Source organism: Chiloscyllium punctatum, chromosome 36, assembly GCF_047496795.1.
Source record: "Chiloscyllium punctatum isolate Juve2018m chromosome 36, sChiPun1.3, whole genome shotgun sequence".
Lineage (NCBI taxonomy): Eukaryota > Metazoa > Chordata > Chondrichthyes > Orectolobiformes > Hemiscylliidae > Chiloscyllium > Chiloscyllium punctatum.
The window spans coordinates 31,350,764-31,369,418 of NC_092774.1; the positions used below are offsets into that span (position 1 = coordinate 31,350,764).

The 18,655-nt window shown below is 47.7% G+C and overlaps 1 protein-coding gene and 1 non-coding gene across 2 annotated transcripts in view; one reads left to right on the forward strand and one right to left on the reverse strand.

The window, feature by feature from the left end:
* The window catches only part of LOC140460329 (uncharacterized), a 91,642-nt gene that overhangs the window by 43,341 nt on the left and 29,646 nt on the right, over positions 1–18,655 (reverse strand). The window lies entirely within an intron of this gene.
* Positions 14,002–14,073, forward strand: trnae-cuc (transfer RNA glutamic acid (anticodon CUC)). Its single transcript has one exon. It is a non-coding gene; the product is annotated as a tRNA-Glu (tRNA).

An 18,655-nucleotide genomic window follows, 5' to 3' on the forward strand; every position in this document is an offset into this window, starting at 1 on the left:
TCAAAGAAACCTCCCTGTGGGTCAGGGCAACCCTGCATCGGGAAGCACTGAGATGGCCAACCACTATCCGTTAACATGGGGAATACATCTCCACATTGCACAGCCTCAAAACAAACTTCCCGTTCTTCCACTTAAAGTTCAAGAGCCCTCAAAACGAAATTCCCCAGGTACGTTTCGAAGAATGTTTCCAGGTGTTTGCAAAGAATATCTATGAGCACGTTGTTAAAGTTTGAACGTTGCAAGTGATGAAATTGTGAGATTACAGTTCGAAAAAACAATGTGGGAATTTAGGCAGAGTTTATATTTGCACGTGGATGATATGTCTGTGGGTGCGTGATGGGAGCATAACCCAGATGGGAAACCATCTCTCCTATTCGCTCAATGTCGTCTTTAGCAGCTTTCCCACCTAACGGTGCTCTGTGCTGCACCTCGTCTTCTCATCTGCTTCCCAAAAACTTTGACATAAATATTTCACGTTGATATACAGGACCAATGTTAAAATGACACACTCGTGGAGGTCTGCGTGGTCTTCTCCTGTTCTCTGTACCCTATGTTGCGGAGGGCAATGCTTGTCACTGGTCACTTCGGTGTCAGAGAAAAGTTTAGAAACAAAACGGTTGAATTATCTGCCAGTGGAGAGAGTCCCGCTCCCGGGGACAGGACAAACAGCAGCAGGGAGACAGAATACGAAACAGCTGTTCTGGAAACTCTTTGCCGCTTGCAATTCTTGGAGCAATGTCAAATAAATTGCACACAGAGCAAAACTCAGTGCGTTCAAGAGGTTGGGCGGGGTGTGCATCTGTTCCTGGTGTGTGATTCGTGTTTCGGGCCTACTTCTACGCAGAATTCCGAGAGATCCCGCGTTCAAATCCCAGACCACTCCGCATGTCATGATTTGCGCAAAAGTGCCCGATTATTTTTCTCAAAAAGCAACTTCGCTAAACGAGGTTTAGCTCCCTGGAGTACCAATGGGGCAGAAAGCAGGGAAGTGAAATGATTGGAGACAGCGTTGAATAGGTTCTCGTGAGTGGTGGCGCTATTTGAGGGAAGTCAGAGATGAGGGTTGATTGGAAAATTAGAACAGCTCTCCTCGAAGAACAGAAATTTGAAATCTGGCCTGATTGAAGTTTTCCAAGTCATGTGGGGTCGAGACAGAGAAAGTCATGTAGTCAAACTGCTCCCACCTCTGAAAGGATCGGCAACAATTCGGCAGTGTTTTAAAGTCATGGGGGAAAGAACTAAAAGTGACATAAGAAAGAACGCTTTCGTACAGGGAGTCATTAGGGTCAGCAAATCCCTGTCTGACATTGACAAAGAGGCAGATTCAATAGACGCAAACGGGAATTCGGTGGTCCTGTTTAAAGTAACAATGTGCAGAATTACATAGAGAAGGCAAGAGAATGATACGAATGGACACGCACATTTACTTACGGTGTCGAACCAGCAGAGCGAAGATGGGCCGCATAGCATGCGTCTGCGCTATGACACATGCTGTGATGGGAATGTGGGAAGTTAGAAAAAGTTTATATTTACACACCCTCCATACGTCTGCGCAACACCATATAAGACGACAGCAGTGGAGATCTTTGACATCAGTCTCGAATGTGCATGTCACGCGCCAGACGAAAGGCTGAAGGCACCTGTGGAAAACGATGCCATGGTTAGAAGCAGAGTGGCGCAGCGGCAGCGTGCTGGGTCAATAACCCAGGGTATCGATGGATCAAAGCTATCCTCTGCAATTGCGCAATGTCTCCTTGGGCAGTTTTTCTTTGCTATGATGCTGTGTTTTGTTCTGTATCTTGCACGTACCCAAAAACTCGCAAAACTCACACGGTTCAAGTCACATTCTTTTGGAGGTCTGAGTGGTCTTCTCCTGTTCTTCGTCGGTTTCCTATGAACTGAATCACGATGCCAATGAGCTGATAAAATTGAAACGCATACCTTGCAATTTCGTCCGTTCCCTGCAGTAATTTGCCACACCGGTTCCGACGTGAATGACAAGACGATCCGCATGTCAGAAACCGCATCCCGGGGACAGAATGAAAAGCAGATGTTCTGGAAACTCTTTGCTGCCTGCAATTCTTGGAGCAAAGTGGAATGTATTTCACACTGAGCAAGTATCAGCTGGCTCAGAGTGTCCAGTGTACATTGCTCTCTTTCCCGCCAGCTCAGAGAGAGAGAACAATAGGAGGGACAAAGGAGTGAATAACGATCCGTGTGGGAGGGTGAATAACTGTTAATGGAGACCGTTAGTGGCTAACAATAAGTAGTGTGTCGTAGCAGACTATGTGATAACAAGTACTTTAGGTACTTGGTTCTTTGCAAGTTGCATCTCTGGTAATTTCAGCACACTTGCCTTCATTGTTCACACCGGGGTAAAAACAATGACTGCAGATGCTGAAAACCAGATTCTGGATTAGTGGTGCTGGAAGAGCACAGCAGTTCAGGCAGTATCCAAGTAGCTTCGAAATCGACGTTTCGGGCAAAAGCCCCAATTGTTCACACCGTTGAGTATAGGAGTTGGGACATCATGTGGAGGTCGTACAGGATGTTGGTGAGGCCATTTTGAGTACTGCATACAGTTCTGGTTGTCCTGTCATAGGAAGTATAGGGGTAACAGGGTTTGGTAAAGATTTACCAGGGCGTTGATAAGACTGGAGGGTTTGAGTTTCAGGAGAGACTGGGACTTCTTTTCCACTTTATTAAGATTTATAAAATCATGAGTGGCGGTGGTAAGGTGAATAGCAATGGGTTCTTCCTTAGCGTAGGGAGCTCAAAACAAGGGTTTTTTTTATAAGGTTAGAGTAGAGAGATTTACAAGGAACCTGAGGGGCAACGTTTTGACAGAGGGTGGTCTTTTTGTGGAATGAACTTGCTGAGGAAATGGGAGATGCAGGTGCAGTTACAACATTTAAATGATATTTGGATGGATGGACGGAGAGAAAGGTTTTAGAGGGGTATGGGCCAACTGCACAAAAGTCGGACTAGTTTAATTTGGGAATCCCGGTCAGCATGGGCGAGTTGGATCGAAGGGTCTGTTTTTCTGTTGTACACCTCCATGAACCAGAAGTGATCTTATTGAAACCAGTAGAATTCTGATAGATGCGGATGAAATACTCCTTTGTGGGGAGGAATGTCATAGAATTCCAAGAATGTGGAAGAAGGCCATTCAGCCCATCTATTCACACTGGCCCTCTGAAGAGCGTCCCACTCATACCCACCACCTTACTCCGTATTCCCCATGGCCAATCCACACTAACCTGCACATCCCTGGGCACTATGGGTAATATAGTACAGCAAATCCTCCCTAACCTACACCCTAATCGATAAATTATTTTAGTCCACAAAGATAAAAAGCACAAGGATTTAAAAAGTGACCCTAAAAAGCACAAGCCCCAGTAAAAGCAGATGGAAAGTGAGTGTAAAATGTCACTATGACAGGACAGGCCCCACATTCCTTCCCCTCCGTCCCCCCCCCAACCTGCCTCACCTTTCACCTCCCGGGCCCAGTACCTTCCAGGTGGCCCCAGAGTTGACACAGGGGCCGCCCCACGACCAGTAGAACTCCACCACCCAGGCGGCCGACGGGTTCCCAAACAGGCCCTTAACCCCATCCGCCTCCAGAATGGTCACCGGCTCCTGTCTGCTGTACAGCCGGGCGGTGTGGCCGTGTCACAGCAGCTGCGCCAGGAAGGCAGCGGTGCCCAGTAACGGGTGTCTGCCCCGGGCCGCACGGCGCCATTTTCCTAACGGCCGCCGCTTCCCCGCTCGAGCAACTTCTCCTCCCAACCACCTTCGTTCCCGCGTGACGTCAGTTCAAGAGGGATGGGCGGGGCCGGGGAGCCTCACCGTCACCAAGCAACAACCACCTCGCGCTGCAACTGCTCATTCACAAAAACAAACTCTCCTGTCTCGGAATATTGTGTACAATTCTGGTCTCCCTCCTGTCAGAGGGGGGACACTGCCACGTTTCGAGGAGCCCTGTCGACATTGTGAAAGCTCACGGCTCAATTTAAAGGGGTACTCCGACATATAACAAAACATCGTCATATCAAATTGGGGAAATCCGCATTTTAATGGGACATGGACATTTTAACGGGCTATTTCTGCAAATAAAGAGATTTAAACAGACATGAGTATATTTCAAAGGGATGTAGTTCGAAGAGATGTTGCCCTATTTATAATCCGAAATATCCCTTTAAGAGACATAGTCATATCTAAAGGGGTAAATATACATTATCGAGGGGCAAGATTGCACCTCGTGGAACATAACACCTTTAAAGGGCTTAGCTACATGTAAAGGGACATTTTTATGTTTGAAAAGATATATTGAAACCTAAAACGACATGGTCATAATTAAAATTACATGGTAATATTTAGAAAGCATGACCATATTGGAAATAGTGCAGCCGCTTTTAACAAAGGGGTTGGGCTGGGGTGAGACGGTTCCACTTTTAAGAAAATAAGCAAGTTAATACGATTTGGAATGATCTTGAAGAGGTGATGGAGCCAGTAAAAGGCAACGATAATTGCAAAATTCTTGAAAAGAAAATGATTCCAGATATATGTGGATATAGGGAAATAATTCAATAAAAGAGCCATTACAAATTTGATGGACGAAACAACCTCCTTTTGAGACATATAAATGGTAGCATCAATATTGAAGAAGAAATTTCAAATTCTGTTCTTCTCCCAAAGTTTCTGTCTTGTCAAGGTACAATTCAAGCCAGTACAATATGTTATGCCACAATAGGCATTGCTCCTCAATCTCATCTTGTCCTCACCCAATATTCATATCTGCATTGTTAGCAGTCAAGTTTCCAGAGGAAATAAGGCATGAAGATGTGATGCTCACATTCCATGAACAAATTGTGTTGGGGATTCTGTAGTCAAAGGTACAGACAGACGTTTCTGTGGCCAGCAGAGAAAAGGTTGTTTCCCTGGTGCCAGGATCAAGGATGTCTCAGAGAGGGTGCAGAATGTTCTCACGGGGAAGAGGGGTCAGAAGGGGGTCATTGACAACATTTGAACCAACGACACTGGAAGGGAAAAGGTTGAGACTCTGAAGGGAGATTCCAGAGAGTAAGGCAGAAATGTAAAAAGGAGGTCCTCAACGGTAGTAATATCTGAATTACTCCCAGTGCTACGAGCTAGTGAGGACAGGAATAGGATGATAGAGCAGATGAATGCATGGCTGAGGAGCTGGTGTATGGGAGAAGGATTGACATTTTTGGATCATTGGGATCACTTTTGGGGTAGAAGTGACCTGGAGAAGAAGGACGGATTGCACCTAAATTGGAAGAGGACCAAAATACTGGCAGGAAAATTTGCTAGAACTGCTTGGGAGGATTTAAACTGGTACGGTGGGGAGGGTGGGACACAGGGAAAAAAGTGAAGGAAGAGATCGATCTGAGACGGGTACAGCTGAGATGGAAATGGATAGACCAGACCTAAAAGTCAAAGTTCTAAATTGGAGAAAGGCCAATTTTGACGGTATTAGGCAAGAACTTTCGAAAGCTGATTGGAGACAGATGTTCGCATGTAAAGGGACGGCTGGAAAATGGGAAGCATTCAGAATTGAGATAACAAGAATCGAGAGAAAGTATATTCCTGTCAGGATGAAAGGGAAGGCTGGTAGGAAAAAGGGAATGCTTGGATGACAAAAGAAATTGAGGGTTTGGTAAAGAAAAAGAAGGAAGCATATGTCAGGTATAGACAGGATAGATCGAGTGAATCCTTAGAAGAGTATAAAGGAAGTAGGAGTATACTTAAGAGGGAAATCAGGAGAGCAAAACGGGGGCAAGAGATAGCTTTGGCAAATAGAAATATGGAGAATCCAAGGGGTTTTTACAAATATATTCAGGTCAAAAGGGTAACAAGGGAGAGAATAGGGCCCCTCAAAGATCAGAAAGGCGGCCTTTGTGTGGAGCCACAGAAAATGGGGGAGATCCTAAATGAATATTTTGCATCAGTATTTACTGTGGAAAAGGATATGGAAGATAGAGACTGTAGGGAAATAGGTGGTGACATCTTGCAAAATGTCCAGAAGTGCTGGATGTCTTGAAACGGTTAAAGTTAGAGAAATCCCCAGGACCTGTTCAGGTGTAACCAAGAACTCTGTGGGAAGCTGGAGAAGTGATTGCTGGGCCTCTTGCTGAGTTATATGAATCATCGATAGTCACAGGTGAGGTGCCAGAAGACTGGAGGTTGGCAAATGTGGTGCCACTGTTTAAGAAGGGCGGTAAAAACAATCCAGAGAACTATAGACCAGTGAGCCTGACCACGGCGGTGGGCAAGTTGTTGGAGGGAAGCCTGAGGGGCGGGATGGACATGTATTTGGAAAGGCAAGAACTGATTCGAGATACTCAACATGGCTTTGTGCATAGGAATTCATGTCTCAGAAACTTGATTGAGTTTTTGAAGAATAACCAAGAAGATTGATGAGGGCAGAGCAGTAGAAGTGATCTATATGGACTTCAGTAAGGCGTCCGACGAGTTTCCCCATGGGAGATTGATGAGCAAGGTTAGATCTCACGGACAACTTGCAATTTGGATACAGAACTGGCTCAAAGGTAGAAGACAGAGGGTGGTGGTGGAGGGTTGTTTTTCAGACTGGCGGCCTGTGACCAGTGGAGTGCCACAAGGATCAGTGCTGGGCCCTCTACTTTTTGTCATTTACATAAATGATTTGGATGCGAGCATAAAAGGTACAGTTAGTAAGTTTGCAGATGACATCAAAATTGGAGGTGTGGTGGACAGTGAAGAGGGTTCCCTCAGAATAAAACAGGATCTGGACCAGATGGGCCAAGGGGCTGAGAAGTGACAGATGGAGTTTAATTCAGATAAATGTGAGGTGCTGCATTTTGGGAAGGCAAATCTTAGTAGGACTTATACAATTAATAGTAAGGTCCCAGGGAGAGTTGCTGAACAAAGAGACCTTGGAGTGCAGGTTCATAGCTCCTTAAAAGGGGAGTCGCAGGTAGATAGGATAGTGAAGAAGGCGTTTGGTATGCTTTCCTTTATTGGTCAGAGTATTAAGTACTGGGAGGTCATGTTGCGGCTGTGCAGGACATTGGTTAGGCCACTGTTGGAATATTGTGAGCATTTCTGGTCTCCATCCTATCGGAAAGATGTTGTGAAACTTGAAAGGGTTAAGAAAATATTTGCACGGATGTTGCCAGGGTTGGAGGATCTGAGCTACAGGGAGAGGCTGAACAGTCTGGGGCTGTTTTCTCTGGAGCGTCAGAAAGCTGAGGGGTGAACTTATAGAGGTTTACAAAATTATGAGGGGCGTGGATAGGATAAATAGGCAAAGGCTTTCCTCTGGGATCGGGAGTCCAGAACGAGAGGGCATAGGTTTAGGGTGAAAGGGGAAAGATATAATGAGACCGAAGTAGCAACTGAATCACGCAGTGGTTGGTACGTGTATGGAATGAGCTGCCAGAGGAAATGGTGGAGGCTGGTACAGTTGCCACATTTAAGAGGCATTTGGATGGGTATATGAATAGGAAGGGTTTGGAGGGATATGGGCTGGGTGCTGGCAGGTTGGACTAGATTGGGTTGTGATATCTGGTCGGCATGGATGGGTTGGACCGAAGGGTCTGATTCCATGCTGGACATCTCTGTAAATCTATGCTTTTGTCTGGCAGCTCAACTTTTGTATATCTATTCCCCAGGGTGGAGGAAGTCCAAAACTAGAGGTGTTTCGGCTGAGAGGGAAAAGGATTAAAAGTGACTGAACAGGGTAACGTTTTGACGCAGAGCGTGGCATGCGTTTGGAATAAGCTGCCAGAGGCAGTGGTCGAGGCTGGTAGAATTACAACATTTAAAAGGCATCTGGATGGAGGTATGAATAGGAAGGGCTGAGAGAGATATGGGCCAAATGCTGGTAAATGGATCACTAGGTTAATTTAGGAAATTATGTTGTCGGCGTGGACCGAAAGGTTTGTTTCTGTTCTCAGCCACTCTATGACTGTATTTCTACATATTCTGAACCAATTTCACAAGACTAGGAATAGGCCATTCCAAGCTTACCGGCTGTCCTCAACTGTCACCTAACCGCGCAGATTTCAATGCAATTTTCAGAAAAATGTCTACAGCTTTTTTAAAAGATTTGAATGTGCTTTCAGACATTACTGATGTTTCTGAATACATCATTTTAGCTATTCTCAATGTTAAAGGTCAGCCATTTCTCACGCTTCCCTTCCCCACCCCCACCCCAGGTCGCCATCACCATCCATTCTCTCTCTATCATTAGAAGGGTTTGATACAGAGATCAAAGAGGGCTCGAGGCACAAGAAAGGACGGGGGGGAGGGTACTCAGAGTGAGATTTGACGGTGGGGCGCAGAGACTGGGGAAGAGAAAGAGAGAAAATGGGCAGGAGAGCAGAGCATCGGGGGTAGAGAATGCATGGGGGTACACAGGGTGGGAGCAGAGAGAGAGAATGTGGTGAAGAGGATTGGGGAGGAGAGAGAGAATGCGGAGTTGCAAAGTGTGAAGTGAAAGAAATTGGTTCCAGAGTGTGGGGAGAGAGAATGGACGGGGCAGTGGGTGGGGAGAGAATGGACTGGGGCAATGGGTGGGGAGAGAATGAACGGGGGCAGTGTGTGGGGAGAGAATGGACGGGGGCAATGGGTGGGGAGAGAATGGACGGGGGCAGTGGGTAGGGAGAGAATGGCTGGGGCGCAGTGGGTGGGGAGAGAATGGACATGGGCAGTGGGTGGGGAGAGAATTCATGGGAGCAGTGGGTGGGGAGTGATTGAACGGGGAGCAGTGGGTCAGGACAGAATGGACGGGGCAGTGGGTGGGGAGAGAATGGACGGGCAGTAGGTGGGAAAAGAATGGACGTGGTCAATGGGAGGTAAGAGATTGGACGGGGAGCAGTGGGTGGGGAGAGAATGGGCGGGGCAAAGCTTGGTGTGAGAATGGTCGGGGTAGAGGGTGGAGAAAGAGAGCAACAATGAATGACGGGAGAAGGTGGGGAGAGAAGGAATGGATGGGGGCAGCGTGTGGGATGTGAGAGAAAATGAGTGCAAAGGGGGGACTGGATTGGGGAAGGCAGAGGGTGGAGCGAGAAAGGGATTGAATGGGGACAGAGGGTGTATGAGGGACTGGACAGAGGGCAGAGGGTGCAGAGACAGAATAGACGGGGTGGGGAGAGTGGTATGTGTGGGAGAGAGAGAGAAGGGACTGGTAGGTAAGGGTAGAGAGAGAGAATGGACAGGGGATGCTATGGGTGGCGGTGAGGGAATGGACAGGGGACGCTATGGGGATGATTGGATGGGGAGGTGAGAATGCATCCCACCCACTCCCAGCATCCCCTTCTCTGCACATGTGCAGTGCAGACTTTTCTGAATGACACGAGAGACGAGTCTGGAACACTGTGTGAGTGCAGTCACCCTCACATCCTGGCATTAGCAAACCACTGCCTTTCTGTTTTAAAAACTAAATAAAGATGTGGGCTATACACTAAGGATGGCGAGATGTGGCTGAGAAACTGAACAGAGGGTCAGCACTTTCAGGGGAGGGGAGCTGGGCAAAGGCAGGAGGATGGAAGGATGAATTTGGGTTGGAATCCATTGAAAGGTGGAAGAATTGAGAGACAGAGATTTCGGGGAGAAGATAGAGAAGGTTGCTCTGTGCAAACCAAAATTCTCTCATCCTATTTTCTGCCCTGCACTGACAGCAGTGATCTGTTTTCTCACGTTATTAGCAGAGGAGGATTTGCTTTTCAGGCATGGACAAGAAATTTAGTCAGGGCTTGAATATCTGCAGTGTTTGAATCCAGGAGGGGAAATGTTTGTCTGCAGGAAATGATTTCAAATATCAACATGCATTGAGAATCCCCGTGAATAAACGCAGCCTGCGTGGGAGTGCTCAAGGGTTCTAATTCCGGAGAGGACTTTAATTTTTCAAGGAAATGTGGACTAGTGTTCTCGCTATAGACGAGGCCTTCATTGGATCATTGAATCTGCCGAGTAACAACGACCCCTGCCCCGTGGAAACTCTATGGGAGCAAATTGAATTCCTCAAACTGATTGTAGTGTCACCATGATTGGGGAGAAGCCAATCGATTGCCGAGAGCTGGAGAGGGGATTACTCGCAGCGCCAGGGACCTGGGTTCAATCCCACCCTCACAGTGACTGTGTGGATTTTGCACTTTCCTACCCCTCCCCCACCCCCTGTCCGCGTCGGTTTCCTCTGGGTGCTCGGGTTTTCTCCCATTTTCCAAAGATGTGCAGGCTAGAGTGGATTGGGCGTTCTAAATTCAGGGATTAGCTGTGGGGTTATCGGGTGGGTCAGGGGGTGGGGTATGTTCTTCGGAGGGTCAGTGTGGACTTGGTGGGCCAAACGGCCTGTTTCCACAGTGAATCCCCCAACGTGTCTGCAGCCTGGCTTCCAGCTCCATCTCTCTGTGCCGATGCTCCTCCAGTATGTGTATTCCTTCGTTTCCAGCACCTAGAACGTCTCACCTTCTGCAAATCGAAAGACAAGTCCCACCCTGCCCTCTCCAATGTGTGTTGTGTAACTGCTTAATCATTTTTAGTGGCTAAGCAAAGGCTGATAGCCAAGTTCAGAAACCAGGAGGATGGCCTCAATCACGACCTTGGGTCATTTCACATGACAGGTAACCCCACTTCACTGTTACGCTCGCTCTCTCTCTCTCACACTCTCTCACACACTCTTACATACTCACACGCTCGTGCAGAGCCTTTCCGATAGACATGCTCTCTCTCAGACACACACTAATACGCCCCCCACTCACACCCACGCATACATCTTCGCACATGATTATACTCCATCACACACACACTTTACCCAGCATGCACACGCACATACACACACTCTCTCTCTCTCATGCATGCACTCACACATTTGGGGTGAATTTGCATTTGCAGGATTATACAGTTGGAAATAGAACCAGTCTGACTCAAGATTGGGATACAGACAGACTCTCACCTCATAGCTTTCATGCGTTGTTTGATGTGAGGTGTTACCTCCTTTTATAAAACATCAAGTTTCCTGGAAAACGTGACTTAAAAGAAGTTCTGGAATGTACATATTAATGAACTGAAATCTGCAGCCCATTTTAAAAGATGAAAGATTTAACAGCAATCTAGGTTTCTTCAATACATCACTTATGTTGAATGACACTATAATGTTTTTGCGATATATTCTGTGTCTTGTGATTCTACACCACAGCTACCTGAAGAAGGAGCAGCACTTCGAAACCTAGTGCTTCCAAATAAACTTGTTAGAATAAACCCTGGTGTTTGTGAGATTTTAAAACTTTGTTTCCAGTGAATACAGCCCACACCTCCCACCGTTGCTAGTAAACATTGCAATGCCAATGAAACAATGAACCTGAAGTCCTGAAAAAATATACAATTTGTAACAATATGAGCTACTCATTCACTGGTCCTTCTGAGACATGACATTAGTGCTGGAGGCTGAAAGAAATGAGCAGCTTTAAAACAAAAACCCGTTGGATCTCACAGAGTCTAAGCCGAGCGGTAAGTTCAGGTAACCTTTACTACGACCCTATTTTGTAACAGCTTCAGATTTCCCAAGGAAAAAGACATACAAAAAGTAGTTTTTAAAGAAAACACCTCCAGCTCCCATTTCTCCCCACCCCACTTTCTTTGTTGGTCAGCTGAGTTGTCCGTTTGTAACTGGATCCCTGGTACAGCCGGGTAAAACATGCAGCTGGGATGACTGAGTGAACCCTTTCCCGCAACGGCAGTTTCCTTCACTAAAAAGGACTTGAGTGAATCAGATGGTGTTTTTTCCCCCTAAAAGTCGTTTCAACCTTAGATTATGAAGTCCAGATTACTGACCGAACTCCAATTCTGCAATCCCCCGCAGTGGGATTCGAACCTGGGACGCCCCAGTGCTGGGTTGATCGGAGCACTTGGCCATCGCTCCTTCAATCCCCTTGTGCTGGCTCGTGAACTCGATGGCGCCTCCTCAGGTGGGAGGAGCAGGTGAAGCTCTTTTGGAACTTACAGCAGGTGAACGGCCTCCCTCCAGTGTGGACCCACTGGTGGGTCAGTAGTGCAGCTGACTGAGTGAACTCTCCCCTGCACAGGGGGCACGTGAATGGCTTCTCTCTGTCTGAACCCCTTCCTGCACACTGAGCAGGTGAACGTCCTCACCCCGTTGTGAATGCGTCTGTGGGTTTCCAGCACTGATGGGGAAGGGAATCCTTTCCCACAGTCCCCACATTTCCACGGTTTCCTCATTGGGTGGAGCTTTCCTTGTGTTGCTCTGGGTTTGAAATTACAAACAGAGCGGGGACATAGTCTTTCCCACCGCGAGGGGTGTGATTTTAATTCCCCAATCTGAGTAAATGGTTTGAAGCACTTTTCACAGTCAGCGCACTGAATCTCTCTCACTCGGTACCTCAGTATTCTCCCTGCCACACCAGTGTCCAAAGTCTCTCAAGCACACAAAAGCAAACATTTCTTCAGGACCATGGGGGCAATGGATGACGTATCTGACTCCACCTACTTGTTTCAACTGCAGCCCACAGCTTCTTCACACATCCCAATTAATCTTTCTCATTGTCCTGAAACCAGCGTATGGGTACAATTCCTAATCTGCAGGAATGAGAATCTTTTCACTGTCTCGCGTCAGTAAATGTCCCTGAGAACATCAGAGTCAGTTCACAGCGCTGTCAGAGGAGGGGAAGCTGAAAGAGACCCACACGCTGCTCATGGGCACATTTCACTTTCCCCAACACACCGCACCAACCACTGCGGCTCTTGGGAGTGGAAAGGGAACAAGCACCAAAACCCAGTCTCAGCTTTGTAAATCTTCAGGAAATAAGAAAACTGTTCATCCTTTCGGATCTTCCATCCTGGGCTGACAGCGTTGATTTTAAATGGCTGTCCAGTCTGTGTCGATTCGTTTTGGCTGAAAAAATCTTCCTTATCTCATCCCAGCATTTCTTGCCACAGAGAACTGTGCGGCAGAGTTCATGTATATATTTCCTTGCATGGTATTTTGTGAATAACATTCGTTTTCTGGTTGTTTGTATCGGGTATTTCAGGTTCATTAGCCGCTATTTAGGTTGTGTTGGTAGGTTTGTGGGCGACCATGATGCTGAGAGGGTTGAGTTGTCCGGACATCATTTCCCAGATGTCTTTAATGTAAAGTAATGTGGCTAGCGTTTCTGCAGACGTTGTGTCTGCTTGTGTCAGTTTGTTGATGTGAAATTGGCACACTGGGTTTATTGGGTAGGCGAAAGTGAGGACTGCAGATGCTGGAAACCAGAGTTTAGATCAGAATGGTTCTGGAAAAGCACGGCAGGTCAGACAGCTTCCGAGGAGCAGGAAAATCGACGTTTCGGGCAAAAGGCCTTCATCAGGAATCGAGGCAGGTCCCCTCCAGGGTGGAGAGATAAATTGGGGGTGGGGTGTGCTGGGCCGAAGGTAGCAAAAAGTACAATAGGTGAATGGGGGTGGGGATGGAGGTGACAGGTCAGGGAGGAGGGTGTAGCGGATAGGTGGGGAGGGAGATTGGCAGGTAAGACAGGTCATGAGGACAGCGCTGAGCTGGCAGGTTGGAATTGAGGTAAGGTGGGGGGAGGGGAAATGAGGAAACTGATGAAGTCCACATTGATGGCCTGGGGTTGAATTTATCTGAGGCGGAAGATGAGGCGTTCATCCTCCAGGCATCGGGTGGGGAGGGAGCGGCGATGGAGGAGGCCCAGGACCTGCATGTCCTCGGCAGAGTGGGAGGGGGTTTGAAATGTTGGGCCATAGGGCGATGGGGTTGATTGGTGCGGGTGTCCTGTAGATGTTCCCTCAAGCGCTGTGACTTGACTCTGCGAGGAGTCTCCAGTCTCCCCAATGTCGAGGAGACCGCATCAGGAACAATGGATACAAGAAATGACATTGTTGGATACACAGGTGAAAGCCTTCGACCGACCACAGCCCGGATTCGGTTTCCGGGCAGGGAAGAGATTTTCAGTAGAGCTATCAGGTTACTGTTGCGTCTCCCTGGTGGTCTAGTGGTTAGGATTCGGCGCTCTCACCGCCGCGGCCCGGGTTCGATTCCCGGTCAGGGAAACCGTTTTCAGGAGGTTTATCGGCTACCCGTTCTTCTTAAGTGCTCTGTACAGTTATTTATTGATCTTCGTCGTTCCTGGGTGCTGCAGTGTGTCGTGGCTCGTTGAAATAGTGTCCTGATTCAGATTTATTTGTATGTGTTGTGGCGATTGCTTCTGTAGTTAAGTTCTTGGTTCGCATGCGTTGTTTTCCTGTAGACGCTGTTTTGAATTTACCATTGACTGTTCGCTCAACTGTGACATCTAGAAATGGCACTTTGTTGTTGTTCTCCTCTTCTGTGAATTTTATGCCAGGAAGGATATTGTTGATGGTGTTGTAGGTTTCCTCTAACTTGTTTCATTTTTGATGACTAAAGTGTCATCGCTGTAGCGGACTCTAAGTTTGGGTTGGATCGTCGAAAGGGCTGTTTGTTCGAGTCTCTGCATTATTGCTTCTGCTAGGAATCCTGATGCTGGTGGTTTCATGCGTATTTCGTTGATTTGTTTGTAGGGCTTGTTATTGAATATGAAGTGGATGGTAAGGCACAGTTCCACGAGCTTGACAGTGCTATCTTTGCTGATGAAGTTGATGCTGTGTTTGTGTCTTTGGTTCTTCGAGTAGTGTCTTCAGTTTTCTTTGGCCACGTTGATGTTAATAGATGTGAACAGGGCTGTTATGTCAAAGGACAACATTATTCCATCCTCTTCTATTTCAGCGTCTTTGGTGTTCAGGAATTCAAAGTTTGGGAGAAGATTTGTAGCTCGGGTGCTCGTTGTTGTGGTTCTGTCCGCCGAGCTGGGAATTTGTGTTGCAAACGTTTCGTCCCCTGTCTAGGTGACATCCTTAGTGCTTGGGAGCCTCCTGTGAAGCGCTTCTGTGATGTTTCTTCCGGCATTTATAGTGGCCTGTCTCTGCCGCTTCCGGTTGTCAGTTCGAGCTGCCCGCTGTAGTGGCCGGTATTTTGGGTCCAGGTGGATACGTTTGTTGATAGAGTCTGTGGATGAATGGCACTCAATGGCACTACAAATGGCAGAGGAAACATCACAGAAGCGCTTCACAGGAGGGTCCCAAGCACTGAGGATGTCACCTAGATAGGGGACGAAACGTTTGCAAGACAAATTCCCAGCTCGGCGAACAGAACCACAACAGTGTTCAGGAATTCTTGGATGGAGTAAATGGAGTGGAGTGAATCTTCGACTAGGTGTTTTCGCCTTCAGTGGAGGCCTTTGACGAGTCTGTATATTGGTGTTCCAAGTCGTGAGACTATGGTCTAAGGGGGGCTCCTGGTTTGACGGGGAGGAGAACAACAACAAAGTGCCATTTCTTGATGTCACAGTAGAACGAACAGTCAATGGGGAACTTCAAACTAGCATCTACAGAAAAACAACAGACCCAAAACAAGTACTTAACTGCAGAAGCAATCATCCCAACACCCACAAACGAAGCTGCATCAGGAGATTATTTCAACGAGCCACTACACACTGCAGCACAGAGAAACTACGAAGAGCACAAGAGAAACTCGTATATAGTGTATTTAAGGAGAACGGCTACCCAATAAACGTCAGTCCGCCGATTTCTCAGTGATGCTTCCAAGGTGATAATCAAAAATTCGGTTTGACCCTCCATTCTTTCCTGTTTGTTTTGTGTGGGTTTTCAAAGCTTGCCCAATCCTCTGACTGAGTATTGGAGTTGGGAAGTTATGTTGTGGTTGTACACAACATTTTTTTGACCACTTTTGGAATATTGTGTACAATTCTGGTCTCCCTCCTATCAGAAGGATATTGTGAAATTTGAAAGGGTTCTGAAGCACCAATGGGCCCACAGCGGGGAAGAGGCCCTTCTGCTGCCCTGAGTGTGGGAAGGTCTTCAGTGATTCCTCTGCCCTGCTGACGCACCAGTTGGTCCACACCGGGGAAGGCTGTTCTCCGGCCCCAAGTGCGAGATGGCCTTCAGCAGGTCTTCCCACCTGCTGAGACACCAGTGGGTCCACACTGAGGAGAGGTCGTTCTTCTGCCCCGATTGCAGGAAGGGCTTTGCTCTTTCTTCCGACCTGCTGGCCCATTGGTGGGTCCTCATGGGGGAGAGGTCGTTCAGTTGCCTAAGTGCAGGAAGTCCTTCATCAATTCCTCAGCCCTGCTGATGCACCAGTCCGTCCACACCGGGGAGAAGCCGTTCTCATGCCCGAGTGTGGGAAGGACTTTACCCGCTCCTCCACACTGCTGAAGCACCAGCTAGTCCACACGGGGGGAAGGGGGGTGGAGAGGGGAGGCCTTTCTGCTGCCCTGAATGCGGTAAGTCCTTCAGCAATTCCTCCACCCTGCTGAAGCACCAGTGTGACCACACCGGGGAGAGGCCCTTCAGCTGGCCCGAGTGTGGGAAGAGGTTCGTGTTTTCCTGCAACTTGCGGAAGCACCAGCGGGGGCACCAGCGCTCCCAGCAATCAGATCCCACCGGTGACGCTGCCTTTAGTCACCCCCCAGGACTGAACCTCCTGCCAGTTCTGACAGTGTGTGCAGTGGGAGAGTAGGTGGGCTGTTTCTGTTTTCTGCTGGACTGCAATTGCCTCCCCCATCCCCCCCCCCCCCCACAACCAAAACCTCATGGTGGCTCACGGTTAGCACTGCTGCCTCATGGCACCAGGAACCCAGGAATACTTCCACCCTTGGGGGTTTGTGTGCAATTTATGGAGGGTAGGAAAATGGATCTGAGTAGGTTACCCTTCGGAGAATCTGTGCAGATGTGTTGGGCTGAAGGACCTGTTTCCACACTGTAGGGGTTCAACCATCATATGAGCTTTGCTTTCATTGGAAGCTACTGCTCATTGAGCCAGGGACTGCACATTGCCAAATGAAATGATCCAGAGAAAAGTAAGACCGCAAAACCATCTGAGCAGAAGTTAGGCCATTCGGCCCATCGGGTCTACTCAGCCATTCGTTAGTGACAAAAGTAGTGTAAATGAGATTAGCTACAGTGTGGAAACAGGCCATTTGCCCCAACAAGTCCACATCGACCCTCCGAAGAGTAACCCATCCAGACCCATTTCCCTCTGACTAATGTACCTAACTCAATGGGTAATTAAGCATGACCAATCGACATGACCTGAACATCTTTGGACTATGGAAGAAAACAGGACCACCCAGAGAATACCCATGCAGACACTGGGAGAATATGAAAACTCCTCACAGACAGCCACCCAAGGCGTGAATCAAACCTGGGTCCCCGGCACTGTGAGGCTGCAGTGGTAAACACTGAGCCACTACATATTGCAACCCGAAGTTGGCAAGTAGGAGGTTGGGAGAACACAGCAAGCCAGGCAGCACCAGGATGTGGAGTAGTCAGCATTTTGGGTATTAACCCTTCTTCATGACTGAAACGTTGACTTCTCCATGAGAAACGATTTACAGGAATGTTGCTGGGGCTTGGAGGGTTTGAGCTACAGGGAGAGGCTGAATAGCGTGGGGCTGTTTTCACTGCATCATCGGAGGCAGAGAAGTGACCTAATAGCGGTTAAAAAATCATGAGGGGCATGGACAGTGTAATAGACAAGGTCTTTTCTCTGGTGTGGGGGCGTCCAGAATTAGAGGGCATAAATTTAGGGTAAGAGGCAAAACATATTAAAGGGACAACTTCTTCATTCAGAGGGTGGTCCATATATGAAATGAGCTGCCAGAGTATATGGGTCAGGTGCTGTCAAATGGGACAAGATTAATATAGGATATCAGGTCAGCATGGACAAGTTGGACCGAAGAGTCTGTTTCCATGCTGTACGTGTCTCTGACTACTGGTCCTGATGTAACTTTAAAATAGAGTCCAAGTAACTTTGAATAGTTCAATCTTGTTGAGCTCACCTCCTGAAAAGTTTCACATGAATCCCTCTGAGAGATACTGTTGAACATACTGAGTTGGACAAAGTATCCCATCAAGTTCAACACAAACCCAGAGTTGAAGAAGTCAGAAGTCAGAACACCAAGGGGACCAAAACTGATCACAATGTTCCAGTTGCAGCCTCATCAACGTCCTGTATAACTACAACATAACTTGCCAACATCTATACTCAATTCCCTAACTGATGAAGGCCAGTGTGCTGAAACCTTTCTTCACTGCCTTGTGTACCGATGTAATCAGAGACATAGGACCTACTTTAAACTGATCCACGATCCAGCTGCTGGGAGCACAGAAGTAGAGTAGTGCTGCATGAGTGTGCTGGGTAGATAACCCAGAGGTCGATGGGTACATACCATGTCATGCTATTGCTCAATGTCTCTGCTTTCATATACAAAGGTTCTCTGTTCTGTATCTTGCCTTTGCATCTGCTTCCCAAAGCTTCTTCAGTGGAGGCGTGGCCGCTGGAGCCCAGGAGTTCAACAACCCCCCCCCGGAGCTGGAGGAAGGTTCATGCTCCAATAAGCGGGGGGTAAGGCTGGAAGCTGGATTTGCTCAAGGATTGTATTTTTAACTCAGTTAAATGGTACCTACTGTATGGGGCTATGATTTACATTAAAACCGGAGGATCATATCAGAGTGTTTATATTTAGCAGTGATGTTTGGTAAAATGCACTCTCTGGAGGAGCACTTTCTATGATGCTGCATTTCTTGCCCTTTG